The sequence below is a fragment of the Pristiophorus japonicus genome, chromosome 21 (genome assembly GCF_044704955.1).
Source record: "Pristiophorus japonicus isolate sPriJap1 chromosome 21, sPriJap1.hap1, whole genome shotgun sequence".
NCBI classification, from domain to species: Eukaryota; Metazoa; Chordata; class Chondrichthyes; family Pristiophoridae; genus Pristiophorus; species Pristiophorus japonicus.
The window spans coordinates 28,110,206-28,123,460 of NC_091997.1; the positions used below are offsets into that span (position 1 = coordinate 28,110,206).

The window sequence follows — 13,255 nt, forward strand, 5'->3', positions numbered from 1 at the left end:
AGACATTAGGACATGGCTTGGCTAAAGAGGTAGGTTTTAAGGAGTGTCTTAAAGGAGGCGAGAGGTAGTGAGGCAGAGAGGTTTAGGGAGGGAGTTCCTAGAGCTTCGGGCCTCGACTAGCTGACGGCACGGCAACCGATGGTGGGATGAAAGGAGTGGGGGATGGATGAGAGGCACAAGTAGAAGCATATACACTCACTCCGATTCTCTTGATTTCTGTCTCAGTCTCTCTATCTCTCTCACATGGACACATCCACCCCCTCTCTCCCAATCTGTGTCACAGATTTCAAACCCATGTTTCCCGCTCTCTCTCGAGCACTCATGTAACTGCTCAGCGACTGACCCATCTTCCTCACCAGAAAAGTTATCTTTTTAATATTGGAACAACTACTTAACCATTTTGAAGTTCTTCACTAATGAGGCACAATATAATAACTGGCACTGTAAGGGCACAATAACAACAGATAAAAGAGAATGGCATATATATATAAAGCTTGCCTTTATAGACAAGTAAGCATGATATATAACAATGTCGCCAGTCTTATTAAAGATTTAATGTTTGCTGCAGTATTACAACTATTATGTACCTGTAAATTACTTAAAGTGCTCAGGACAGTCAGTACCAGGTACTTACTAAGCAGCGAAGCCCAACAATAAAGTACACCTTCAAACAGTACCAAACCATTGTCTAATTTTACTTTTTTGACAACAAACTTCACCCTCCTCGAATACAGATCTAACAGTTCTTCCCGTGACATTCAGTGGCCTGGTTTCACTGTGTACTGACCATGTTCCCTGCTGGCATTGGACAGAGCCAAGTAAATTCACGTCATATAGGCGCCCATGACTTTAGTTGTGTAAGGCACAACAACTCTAAAGTTGGGTCCTCTGGAGAAGGCAGTTTCACATCGCTTGGGCTTTGACACCACGGGAAGTATAACTCCAGGAGGGTGTGAAACCTGGCCTAAAATGTTCTTGGGGCACCTGTTGGATCTTCTGAATACTTCAAAAAATGTACCAAGAGCTGATTTAGAGCGTGGGAATGCTCCTCCCCATGTTCTCAAAATATTTACATTTTCGTAGGTGGACGGAGAGCTCTGTACATGCCAGTAAGCATGTTCGCATAGACCTCTTGGATGAAAGAATTCCAATCAAAGCCAGGAAGTATAAATGGGGTACTGCCTTGCTGGAACCAGTGCTTCTGGTGACTGGCCTCAGACCAGTAGCTTCAGTACAAATGCACCCTTAAATCCTACATTACAGCAGTGACTACACTTCAAAAAAAAAAGTACTTCATTGGCTGTAAAGTGTCAGTGTCAGCTGTGGCTCAGTGGGTAGCATTCTCGTCTCTGAATCGTGGGTTCAAATCCCACTCCAGGGACTTGAGCACAAAAATCTAGGCTGGTACTCCAGTGCTGCACTGTCGGAGGTGCCATCTTTCAGATGTGATGTTAAACCGAAGCCCCGTCTGCTCTTTCAATTGGACGTAAAAGATCCTATGGCACTATTTCAAAGAAGAGCAGTGGAGTTATCCCCCGTGTCGTCCGGTGTTCTGGCCAATATTTATCCCTTAATCAACATAACAAAAACAATTTATCTGGTCATTATCACGTTGCTGTTTGTGGGAGCTTGCTTGTGCGCAAATTGGCTGCCGCGTTTCCTACATTACAACAGTGACTGCACTCCAAAAGTACTTCATTGGCTGTAAAGTACTTTGAAACATCCAATGGTCATGAAAGGCACTATTTAAATCCAAGTCTTTATTTCTTTTAAAGCGCTTTGGGATGTCCGGTGGTCGTGAAAGGTGTTACATTAATGCAAGTCTTTCTGCTCTTTCTTTAAATGATAACATCTGGACTCCCTATAACACTGGAAGATAAATGTATTTGATCCACACCCCAAATCTCTCACAGTGTATTGTGACAGGCCCCTCACCAGTGGGCTGGTACTTTTCCATCCAAGACAAGACTGCTGTTTCTGACACTCTCCAGATGGTTCATTACCTCCTTTGTTAGCTATAATAACAGACAACCTTGTCAAATATTCCATGGATTCAGATGAAGAACGCAAGAAAAATCAAGGATTTTGAGGAAAGAAAATCTGTTCAGTCCATCCAACCTCATCTTCTGGCATCAAGCTGCATCGAACTGGAGTGTCTCTAATGTTTGTGTTTCTACTACCCTGATTGGTAGATTAATTCCAACATTTATCACTTTGGAAGTAAAAGAAGTTCTTCTTAAAATCTCTTTGAAATGTACTTTTCACTAATTTAAATGTATGGCCTCTTCTTCCTTACTTTAAAGTAATATTCTGGGTTCATCTTATCTTTTGCAGTTAATATCTTATATTTCTCACTGCCCCCCTCCTGAACCACCTTCTTCCCAGACTGTAGAATCTCACCAAACATCCCTCATTGCTCATCCGCTTTGCACTTATGCACTTTGCCTTGTTGATCTTCTCTGCCTCTCCAGTGAACACTTAAGTTTTCTGTTTGTCGGTGATCAGAATTGGACATAGCACTCAAAGTGGGGCATGTCAGAGTGACAAGAAGCTCTGGAGATTGTACTTCATGGTTCTGGCTAGCTATCCCTGCAGTCCATTAGGTTGTTGTAATTGCTTCACCATAATGTCTAAACTTTGTAAGTGATGAATCGCCAATCACTCCCTGTTCCCATTCTCTCTATCTGCCAATTAAATCCTATTTGTTTTATACTTACTATGTAATTGTTGACCAATGTGCAATACCTTTAAATGTTACATTTAATTTACCGCTTGTGTCCAATTGCATAGCCAATCTAAATTCTTGTGCAAATGCTGTGCTCTATTCACTGTCTCTACTGCTCCACCTATTTAGTGCCTCAGTTTTAAAATTCTCATCCTCCATGGGCTCACTCCTCCTTACCTCTGTACCTTCTCCAGCCCTACAACCATCTGAGAACTCTGCGTTCCTCCAAATCTGCATTTCCAACTCCCTTCTTCCCACCATGGATGCCTTCAGCCACCTAGGTCCAAAGCTCGGGACTTTCCTCCCTAACCCTCTCCATCTCTCTCTCTCCCCCTTTAAGATCATCCGTAAAACTTCCATTTTTGACCAAGCTTTTAGGCACCTATCCGAATATTTCCCACTTTGGCTCAATGCCACTATTTAGAATATAAGAACATAAGAAATAGGAACAGGAGTAGGCCATATGGCCACTCGAGCCTGCTCCGCCATTCAATAAAATCATGCCTGATCTGATCATGGACTCAGCTCCACTTCCCCGCCCGCTCCCCATAACCCCTTATCTTTTAAGAAACTGTCTATTTCTGTCTTAAATTTATTCAATATCCCAGCTTCCACAGCTCTCTGAGGCAGTGAATTCCACAGATTTACAACCCTCTGAGAGAAGAAATTTCTCCTCATCTCTGTTTTAAATGGGCGGCCCCTTATTCTAAGATCATGCCCCCTAGTTCTAGTCTCCCCCATCAGTGGAAACATCCTCTCTGTAGAAGCCCCCTCATAATCTTATAGATTCTGATAAGATCACCTCTCATTCCTCTGAATTTTAATGAGTAGAGGCCCAACCTACTCAAACTTTCCTCATAAGTCAACCGCCTCATCCCTGGAATCAACCTTGTGAACCTTCTCTGAACTGCCTCCAAAGCAAGTGTATACTTTCGTAAATATGGAAACCAAAACTGCACGCAGTATTCCAGGTGTGGCCTCACCAATATCTTGTATAGCTGTAGCAAGACTTCCCTGCTTATATACTCCATCCCTTCGCAATAAAGGCCAAGATTCCATAAGCTTTCCTGATCACTTGCTGTACCTGCATACTGTCCTTGTGTTTCATGCACAAGTACCCCCAGGTCCTGCTGTACTGCAGCACTTTGCAATCTTTCTCCATTTAAATAATAACTTGTTCTTTGATTTTTTTTTCTGCCAAAGTGCATGAACTCACACTTTCCAACATTATATTCCATCTGCAAAATTTTTACCCATTTACTTAGCCTGTCTATGTCCTTTTGCAGATTTTTTTCTGTCCTCCTCACACATTGCTTTTCCTCCCATCTTTGTATCGTCAGCAAACTTGGCTACGTTACACTCAGTCCCTTCATCCAAGTCATTAATATAGATTGTAAATAGTTGGGGTCCCAGCACTGATCCCTGCGGCAACCCACTAGTTACTGGTTGCCAACCAGAGAATGAACCATTTATCCCGACTCTCTGTTCTCTGTTAGTTAGCCAATCCTCTATCCATGCTAATATATTAACCCCAACCCCGTGAACTTTTATCTTGTGCAGTAATCTTTTATGTGGCACCTTGTCAAAAGCCTTCTGGAAGTCCAAATACACCACATCCACTGGTTCCCCTTATTATTTTTCCTTATTATGCTCCCGTGAAACACCTTGGGGTGTTTTTACTATGTTAAAGGCACTATATAAACGTAGATTGTTGTGGTCAACACAACAATCATTATCCAGGTCATTAATGTTGATTAGAAGCAATATATACTAGATCTTTAAAATATGTTCATTTTTATTATATATTAGCAAGATGTATCTAGAAATGCACTGAGATTGTGGCAGAGAAAGGAATCTAGCAGACCAATTGTTCAGTGAGCTTAAAAGCAATGCAGAGAATGTGACAATTAGCACAAACCTAAGCATAGTAGCATTGTGATAAGTTAATACATATTTAACTATTTCCCTGCTGCGGCTCAGTTGGTAGCACCTTTGCCTGAGTCAGAAAGTTACGAGTTCAAGTTCCACTCCAGAGACATAAGCACAAAAATCTAGGCTGACACTCCAGTGCGGTTGTGTTTTTTGGGAATCAAGGGATATGGGGATAGTGCAGGAAAGTGGAGTTGAGGTAGAAGATCGGCCATGGTCTTATTAAACGGCAGAGCAGGCTCGAGAGGCCGAATGGCCTAGTCCTGCTCCTATTTCTTATGTTCCCCCTATTTTCTCCCTCCCCATGGTCTGCTGTCATTGATGACCTGTTTTTGATGCTTGCCGAGAGAGGAATGCTAGTCGGGGTAACAGAAGAACTGCCTGTTCCTCTTTGAATAGTGCCATGGGATCTTTTATATTCATCTGAGCAGGCAGCTGTTACTTTTGAATAATGCTGTTTGAGGAATTTGAAGGTGTAAGTTCATATCCTACCATTCTGTGGCACAGCACTTCAGCATTTCACTGTGCTACCATGTCCTCCAGAATTATATATAGATATAAAAGTGAGAAAATCATGACTTTGAGCTCATTAAGGTAATGGACCTTATTATTGCAGAATTCATATTTTTAATTTAGTAAGGTCAGGTACAGAATAGGCTGGGTGAAGTGTGATATTCCTTATGCACCACCTTAATTCTAATTTCAGAAACGCAGCTATTATTGCATATTCTTGGTAGTCTGTCGTATCCAACAAAGACGTTGATGTGCTAATCATCAATGGCGTGTGTCTTCAAGTGGCTGTATAGGCCAATTCTGGATGCACATAGTCTCTTGCACGTCGGACAAGGGAAGTTCGATGTGCCTGATGCTGACAGTACTGCCACCTGATGTCGTCTATCTCTAGTGTCCCGCAGGCGTTGACATCGGCTTTCTTCGAAGGTCTGGCAGGCAGTCCTCGTGAGGGTTCGCCACTGGATTTTATTAGCTGCTGTATTCTCGAGGTCCTTTAGTCGGATGCCACAGTACTGGAGGTTAGCCTTGATGCAATCTTTGTAGCGTTTGCGGGGACGCCCCTGGTGTCTTCGACCTTCACAGAGCTCGATGTGAAGAAGCTGACGAGGGATTCTTGACTCATCACTGTGGATGACATGTCCAGCCCACCGGAACTAGGCTCACATGATCATCACTTTGATGCTAGTTGATTGTGCTCTCTCCAGAACCTCAAAGTTTGACACCCGGTCTTGCCAGCGTATGTGGAGTATAGATCGGAGACTGCGCATATGGAAAGCTTCCAACTTTTTGATGTGATGCCTGTAGGGTGTCCAGGTCTCACATCCATAAAGGAGAGATGAGAGAACGACTGCTCTATACGCCAACAGTTTAATTGACAGTCGGATGTGGTGGTAACTCAAGAACATAAGAAATAGGAGTAGGAGTAGGCCATTTGGCCCCTCGAGCCTGCTCCGCCATTCAATAAGATCATGGCTGATCTGATCTTGGCCTCAACTCCACTTCCCTGCCTACTGCCCATAACCCTTGACTCCCTTATCATTCAAAAATCTGTCTATCTCCACCTTAAATATATTCAATGACCCAGTCTCCACAGCTCTCTAGGGTAGAGAATTCCAAAGATTCACGAACCTCCGAGAGAAAAAATTCCTCCTCAACTCCACTTTAAATGGGGGACTCCTTATTCTGAAACTATGCCCCCTAGTTCTAGATTCCCCCAAAAGGGGAAACATCCTCTCCGCATTGGTGTGATATTTCAGTTAGCTTGCACCCATTAATGCCAAATTCAGAGTAGGTTTGAGTTGTGGCTCACATCCAATAACAAGTGGATCAAATTGGACAATTTATTTTCTACTGAAGGCTTTTATGCATGACAGAAAAAAGCGGCTTTTGTCCCATTAGTTAAGACTGCATTTGATCCCTAGTCCTGCGAATTAAAGGAAACTTTACTAATTCACTGTCACCCCGTGTATTTGGTGTTACACGTTTCAGATATATACAAAATGGCAGGTATGAGTATCCCGCTGGGAATAAAATTAGTAATACCACAATACCTGTAAGGCAATGTCATAAACACTTTCATTACCCTTTAATCAACATCATACCACCTAATTGTGTTATGCATGGGAAAAGCAGGGGAAAAAAAGAACAATGTGGGTTGTGCATAATATTAACAGCTAGCCAGCAGTGAGATCAGTGTTGTAATTCAATCTCTGTATTCTGCTCATATTCACCAGTCACTTGAACCTCACTGTTATTTTTAATGAGATCAGAGTCCCTCAATCCTGTATCACTTTTGTCACGTAATTCCATATAACATCTTACATTTATTTTATAATTTATGGATTGAATTACTGAGCCTTGTATATAATATTTCTCTTTTTCCAATTTGCAATATATATATGAGTAGGAGAACATTCCCCCAGTATTTTTATTTGATAAATGCAGAACTTTGAAGTAGATTAAGGCTATGTTTACACGACAGTGATATCACCTTGTTCCGACACTAGTGTAAATCTAGAGTCTCGCCCCTACCTGACTCCAGAATAAAGGAGTGCAACTCCCTCCCCCAAGGGTTCTCTCTGTGGTTCACTCTGGAGACATGTTGAACACTGACTCCAGCTTCATAATATTACCATCCACAGCAAATATAACTTTGCACCAATGCTAGTTGCTGTATAAATGTAGCATAAAGAGGATCTCATTAACAATGTTTTCAGGCTGTATAGATCCCACAACATTACTAGCAACGTTGAGCCTTTCAGAGTCCTGATATTAATACAGTATATGAAAGTCTAGTACTCTGGTCTTCTACTTATTAAATTCTGATATTGGTACGCTTGGTGACTGTATAACCTGTCCCAAGATTTACTTTGACATGTTGCTGTGTGACTAACTGCTCTGAAAGCCCTACATTGAAATTGCAGACGGGAGCCTTCTCTATATTTCAAATTGCTCAAACATTCTGCATATTTGCGCCTTGAGGACACGTGAAAAGCATTTTACAAAAAATGCTCCTCGCATATTTGAGGATACATTTCTTGTAGAATAATATAGTACTGAAGGCATCACTTAACCAGCTTCTCCCTGTCCCCCTCTACTTGAATACTAAGTCAGTCCTCAATGTGCTGTACAGTTGTAGATGCAAAACCAGTTGGCACTGACCAGCTCAAGTTATTTATACAGGACAGATATTCACATGAGACGGCCAGATACAAATCTGGCCAGGCCTCAAAGGGGAGGAGGGATTACGACAGCCAAAAGGTTAATTTACAACTGGGCCCGATGATGAGATCTTTACACAGAAACAAAGTGATAAAATAAATAAGTCTTTCACAACATAAATGAAAATGGAAAGATTATTGCACAACTTGCCAGCAGGACATACAACTCGCAGGGGAGACCTGTATAACTAAGAGCAAACGCTTACAAACAATGGCTGTTTACAATGTATACCGTAATACCTCGTAAATTGTTTCAGATTGGCACTGTTCTTAACAGGCCTGGAAAGAAAATCCTGGAACTTTGCTTAAATTAGAGCCATTTCTGCACGCATATTTCTTTTAGCATCAGACACAAAATAAAATTTCACGGATATGAGATCTAGTGGGATTGAGACCTCGGGAGCTTCTCTCGAGAATTCTATTGTAGCTGCAGTTATACTGCCACTTGTGTGTTGATGTGGTGGTTCGGGGTCACATCTATGTGAAAGTGGGAGTGTATGTCAGAGTCAGGGTGATGATCAAAAGGCCACTTTAGTGAATTGAAGAGGGTATACTGTGATTGAAAGGCTGCACTAGAGGGAGCAGCGTGCGACGGCTCGGAAATCGGCGCAGTCCCAGCCTGCAAGACCATCAGCAGGCCGGGGCCATCAGAGGGAGCAGCGTTCGGCGGCATACCACAGCAGGAGGGCGACGGCTGCGAAGTCAGGTCGCTGATTGCAGTGCGGGCACGCACAGCAGGAGGGGCGAAGGTGCGGCAAGAGTTTGTAGATGGAAGTGACCGAGGCCCAGGAGAGGCGTGAGTCTTGGGCCCAGAGAGGCGAAGGCCCAGGGCCAGCACAGGCCAGCCCACACTGCTATATGTGTGCGCACTAGGTCTGTGCAGCAGAGCTGGTCTCCAGTTAGTTTTGGGTAATCCTTGCCACTGGACCAAGACCTAGCTCTGTCAAGCCCGTGTGGTGACTGGTGTGCAACGGCCACCCCACGTTAAAAAAAAATCCATGCACAGGCAAGATGTAGTTCAGGATCTGGAATATTAGGTCCTTCATTGAAACACCTGCGTACTCATTCCTTTTTGACATGGAAGGAGGTCATCCTCGCTTTGAGGGACCGCCTATGATGATGAGGATGATGAGGATGATCTGAGCATCAAGCAAACAATGTTGGACCACATCTGGTGGAACGATTCTCACCACTTGGAGTTAACACTGGATGTGATATATAGATATATATCCAGCCCAATGCACAGCCGTGTTTTTAAAATGCCCTAGTATTCCAATGGATCTCCTGCAAACTTCTTAAGCGTACTACTCATTGTGCTTATTGTTATTGGAGGGCCGATGCTTCCACCCGCTCGCTCCAATATTAAGAATGAGCAGCTGAAGAGCAGGATGCTTACATGTGCACCACTCCATTGTCACGGTGCTCAGTGTGGGTTGCAGCTGACAGTATACCTAGCATCTGCGAAACATAGGGCACAGATGTACAGGTGCCGGACTGAGAGCAGTAGTGTGACTGCAGCTTGTATGCGAGTGGGCAGAGGAGCTACTATCATCTCAGAAAAACAATTAACGTTTGACTTTTGTGATAAAGGCAGGACTGTAAATACGCAGCCAATAAGAACATAAGAAATAGGAGCACGAGTCGGCCATTTGGCCCCTCGAACCTGCTCTGACATTCAATAAGATCATGGCTGATCTGATCCTGGGCTCAGCTCCACTTCCCTGCCTGTTCCCCATTACCCTTCACTCCCTTATCATTCAAAAATCTGTCTATCTCCACCTTAAATATATTCAATGACCCAGCCTCCACATCTCTCTGGGGCAGAGAATTCCAAAGATTCACGACCTCTGAGGGAAGAAATTCCTCCTCATCTCAGTTCTAAATAGGTGACCCCTTATTCTTAAACTATGCCTCCTAGTTCTAGATTCCTCCACAAGGGGAAACATCCCCTCTGCATCTACCTTGTCAAGCCCCCTCAGTGTCTTATATGTTTCAATAAGATCACCTCTCATTCTTCTAAACTCCAGTGAGTATAGGCCCAACCTGCTCAATCATGTATATTTTATAGATTAAGAAACCCCCTTCATATCCAGTGGGTTAAATCTAGGCTACTGACTGGATTAGACCTTCTATTGTAGGTGGACAAGAGTTACATTCAATTTGTACCTTTTGCCTCTTCACGGTTGTTGCCATTATTCTAACAAAAGAGTGCACATCTTCGTCTAACTACTTAGCAATGAATTAAAAGCTATGCATTTATAGTGAGCTCCGAGAACCAGGTCCCTTACAACAAGAGATCTACAGCCTAATGCTAGGCAAGGCCAAATGATTTTTTTTCTCTAGCACTCAGAACATTCTACCAGACCTATATACACATATACTTACCAATGCTTTGAGTGAAATGTGGTGCATAATATTAGAAATTCCTCGATAAGAGCTCACTTTTGAGTTAATTGCTGTCATTGCACATGGTTATGTACATTTGGATGAAGTGGATTTTCTATCCCAGTCCTTGACTATGTCTTCATATTAACAGTTATGTTCAGTATTTGGAGGTTTGAGTGCAAAAGGTTTTAATATGAATTAATATTAATATGATCAGTCGCCAGTCAGCACCGTTGGTTAGGCATCTAGGCTACTGACTGGATTAGACCTTGCATTTTAGGTGGACAAGGGTTACAGTCAATCTGAACCTTTGTCTCTTCAAAGTTGGTATCATTATTCTCACATCTTCCTCTAACTCCCGTGGATCCAAGTGATAAATACACATTGGATGGACAGACCTCCCAGCCCTCAATTTCCCCAATCATAGGCAGTCCCTCAGAATCGAGCAAGACTTGCTTCCACTCCTGAAGTGAGTTCTTTGGTGTCTGAACAGTCCAATACGAGAGCCACAGACCCTGTCACAGGTGGGACAGATATTTTCTCCAATATCAGGGGCCTGGACAGTATCCAACTTGTCTGGCAGTGATTCTCACCATTCCCAGCGCAGCTGGGCAGCATAACTCTGAACTTTAAATGAAACAATTACAATTCAAAATTGTACCCGTGTTTTTCATCGCACTGGCGAATCCCGCCACAGCAGAGTTAGTTACAAGGTTTATACCGAGCAACAATATGCAACGCTTGTCCAGTGAGCGCACTGTGTACACACTCTCCGGCAACTTGTCAACCCCTAACAACTCCAGTACAAAGTTTGACACTGCTACAAAAACCACGTTAAAATGCATGTTTACGTGTCTTTGCTACAGCACAACAATCCGTAGAAAAAATAATTTCACTTTCAACTATTTAATACCGAGCCTGTAACTTGATAGCACTCGGATTTCAAACAGGCTGCGAAAGTGTCAGGAAGTACATTTGCTGACAAGGGCAGTATTGATACCCTCAGTATTATCCCCTATACACACAAACTTATTTCTATCTTCGAGACACTACCGTCAGAAATGCAGAAACTCCAAATTCATTTCAAGTGCAGAGTGCGATCAGATCCCCGAATATAGCCCAACAGCACAGAATGTGAAATCGTTCCTAACCCAACCCAAAGTGCTGCACCACAATTTCTATATTTTTTAAAATAATATAAAATCGGAGCAAATTCTACCAACAAATGTGCTTGGAAGTATTAGGAACGACATTCGATATTTTAACCTGAATTATAAAGCACAGTTGCAGCATAGGTCTCCTCTACTTTCATTCCCTTGGTAAACTCGACTGTCTTTAGTCTACAGATTTGACCCCCAACAGCTCTGCAACTCCCAGAGTCTAACCAAACCGCCTCGAAAACACAACAAAACACAGTTTTCCAGCTAGAATCACAGATTTAATTAACCAGCCTCCACCACACACACACGTCAATAGCATGAAAGTTCTCGGTAAGACTAGCTGTCTGTAGGACCAGCTCTTTTTGGTTGAATTATGATGATTATTTTAGGTTAACCGCACTGTACCTTTTTGGATTGAACGAAAGTGACTTGCAATAAATCTCAAGAGAAAAACAAATCCATCAGCTTGAAGTTTTGCGAAGTGCCCAGTGTCTCCTTGGGTTGTGTAAGGAGCCGTTACATTGAAGAATCTCACATCCCTGAACCAGCTGCTGATGACGTTCGAGCCTTCGGACTGAAATTCGATCAGGTTATTGCAGGTAAAATCATTGCATTACATTTCACACCAGGCTCAGAGACATGTCCCAGCAGATTATTTGGCGGAGGGGGTGGGCGAATACGGCTCCCAAGACCAGGACCCAGTCCAGCCTCACTGATCTGCACAGCCCCACACACACTTGCTTCAAGAGTTTACAACATTAAAAAGCCCCCAGCTGACAGCAGCCTGGCACAGCCCTCAAGAGTATTTTCCAGTAACTTGCTTTCCAGTTGCCAGTCTAAGGAGGGGAGGGAGGATGTCGATGAGATCCCGCCTGCCCGTTGGAAAGTGCATGTTGCGAATTATTGTCCATGGAGGGGAAGTGCTGCATTTTATTATCAACAGTACAAGACGCGTTACATTTAAATCCCCGTACACTCATCGATAGTACACAGATTGTGAATGTATTGGGCTTTTTCCACACTCATTTCAGGATGAATTGTGAACTGGAGAATGTGTCAATGAACGCATGTATCTGTGATTAATGTCGAATTAAATTTTATATATCGCTAATTGCAGGGTTGCTAACCTAAAGTCCTAGCTTTATAATGAACACTTGACTAAAGAAAGACTTGCATTTATATTGGCTGCAAAGTCCCAGGAGACGTCCAGTGGTCGTGAAAGGCGCTATATAAATTAAGTATTTCTTTTATATAGCGCCTTTCACGACCACCGAACGTCTCAAAACGCTTTACAGCCAATGAAGTACTTTTGGGGAGTGTAGTGACTGTTGTAATGTAGGAAACGCAGCAGCCAATTTGCGCACAGCAAGCTCTCACAAACAGCAATGTGATAATGACCAGATAATCTGTTTTTTTTTTGTTATGTTGATTGAGGGATAAATATTGGCCCAGGACTAAGCAATGCTTCCCCAGCTGTTAATAGTCCGCCTACTTTACACCCCACTACCACACAAGTCCACACTTTTACCATTCACCTGCGCTTAAACTCCAATACCAACTACTGGCCCCTGACGTTACTACATTTACACAGAGCCCTGTTCAGCTTTTCTCTGGGTATCCTTTACATGTCAGCGGTCAGATGTTGCTTTTTTCTGCCACAAGTCCACCAAAATACTGTTTCCTGTTATCCTCCGCTATTATGTGGGGTGCCGGACAGATCCGATGACTCTTTACATAACTTCCGATTAAATGCAGCGAGAAGGTATTTGTGTCGCGGAACAAGCGTTATGTCCATCCTGGCCTTTTTATCCGGGCTTTTAGCA

The 13,255-nt window shown here is 43.0% G+C and overlaps 1 protein-coding gene across 1 annotated transcript in view; it reads right to left on the reverse strand.

Moving 5' to 3' along the window:
* Nucleotides 1-12,134, reverse strand: part of scn4ab (sodium channel, voltage-gated, type IV, alpha, b) — a 247,080-nt gene extending 234,946 nt beyond the window's left edge. The window contains exon 1 of the mRNA XM_070864513.1: nt 11,838-12,134. The gene's annotated coding sequence lies outside the window, so the exon portion shown is untranslated. The remainder of the gene's footprint in view (nt 1-11,837) is intronic.
* Between the last annotated feature and the right edge of the window lie 1,121 nt (nt 12,135-13,255).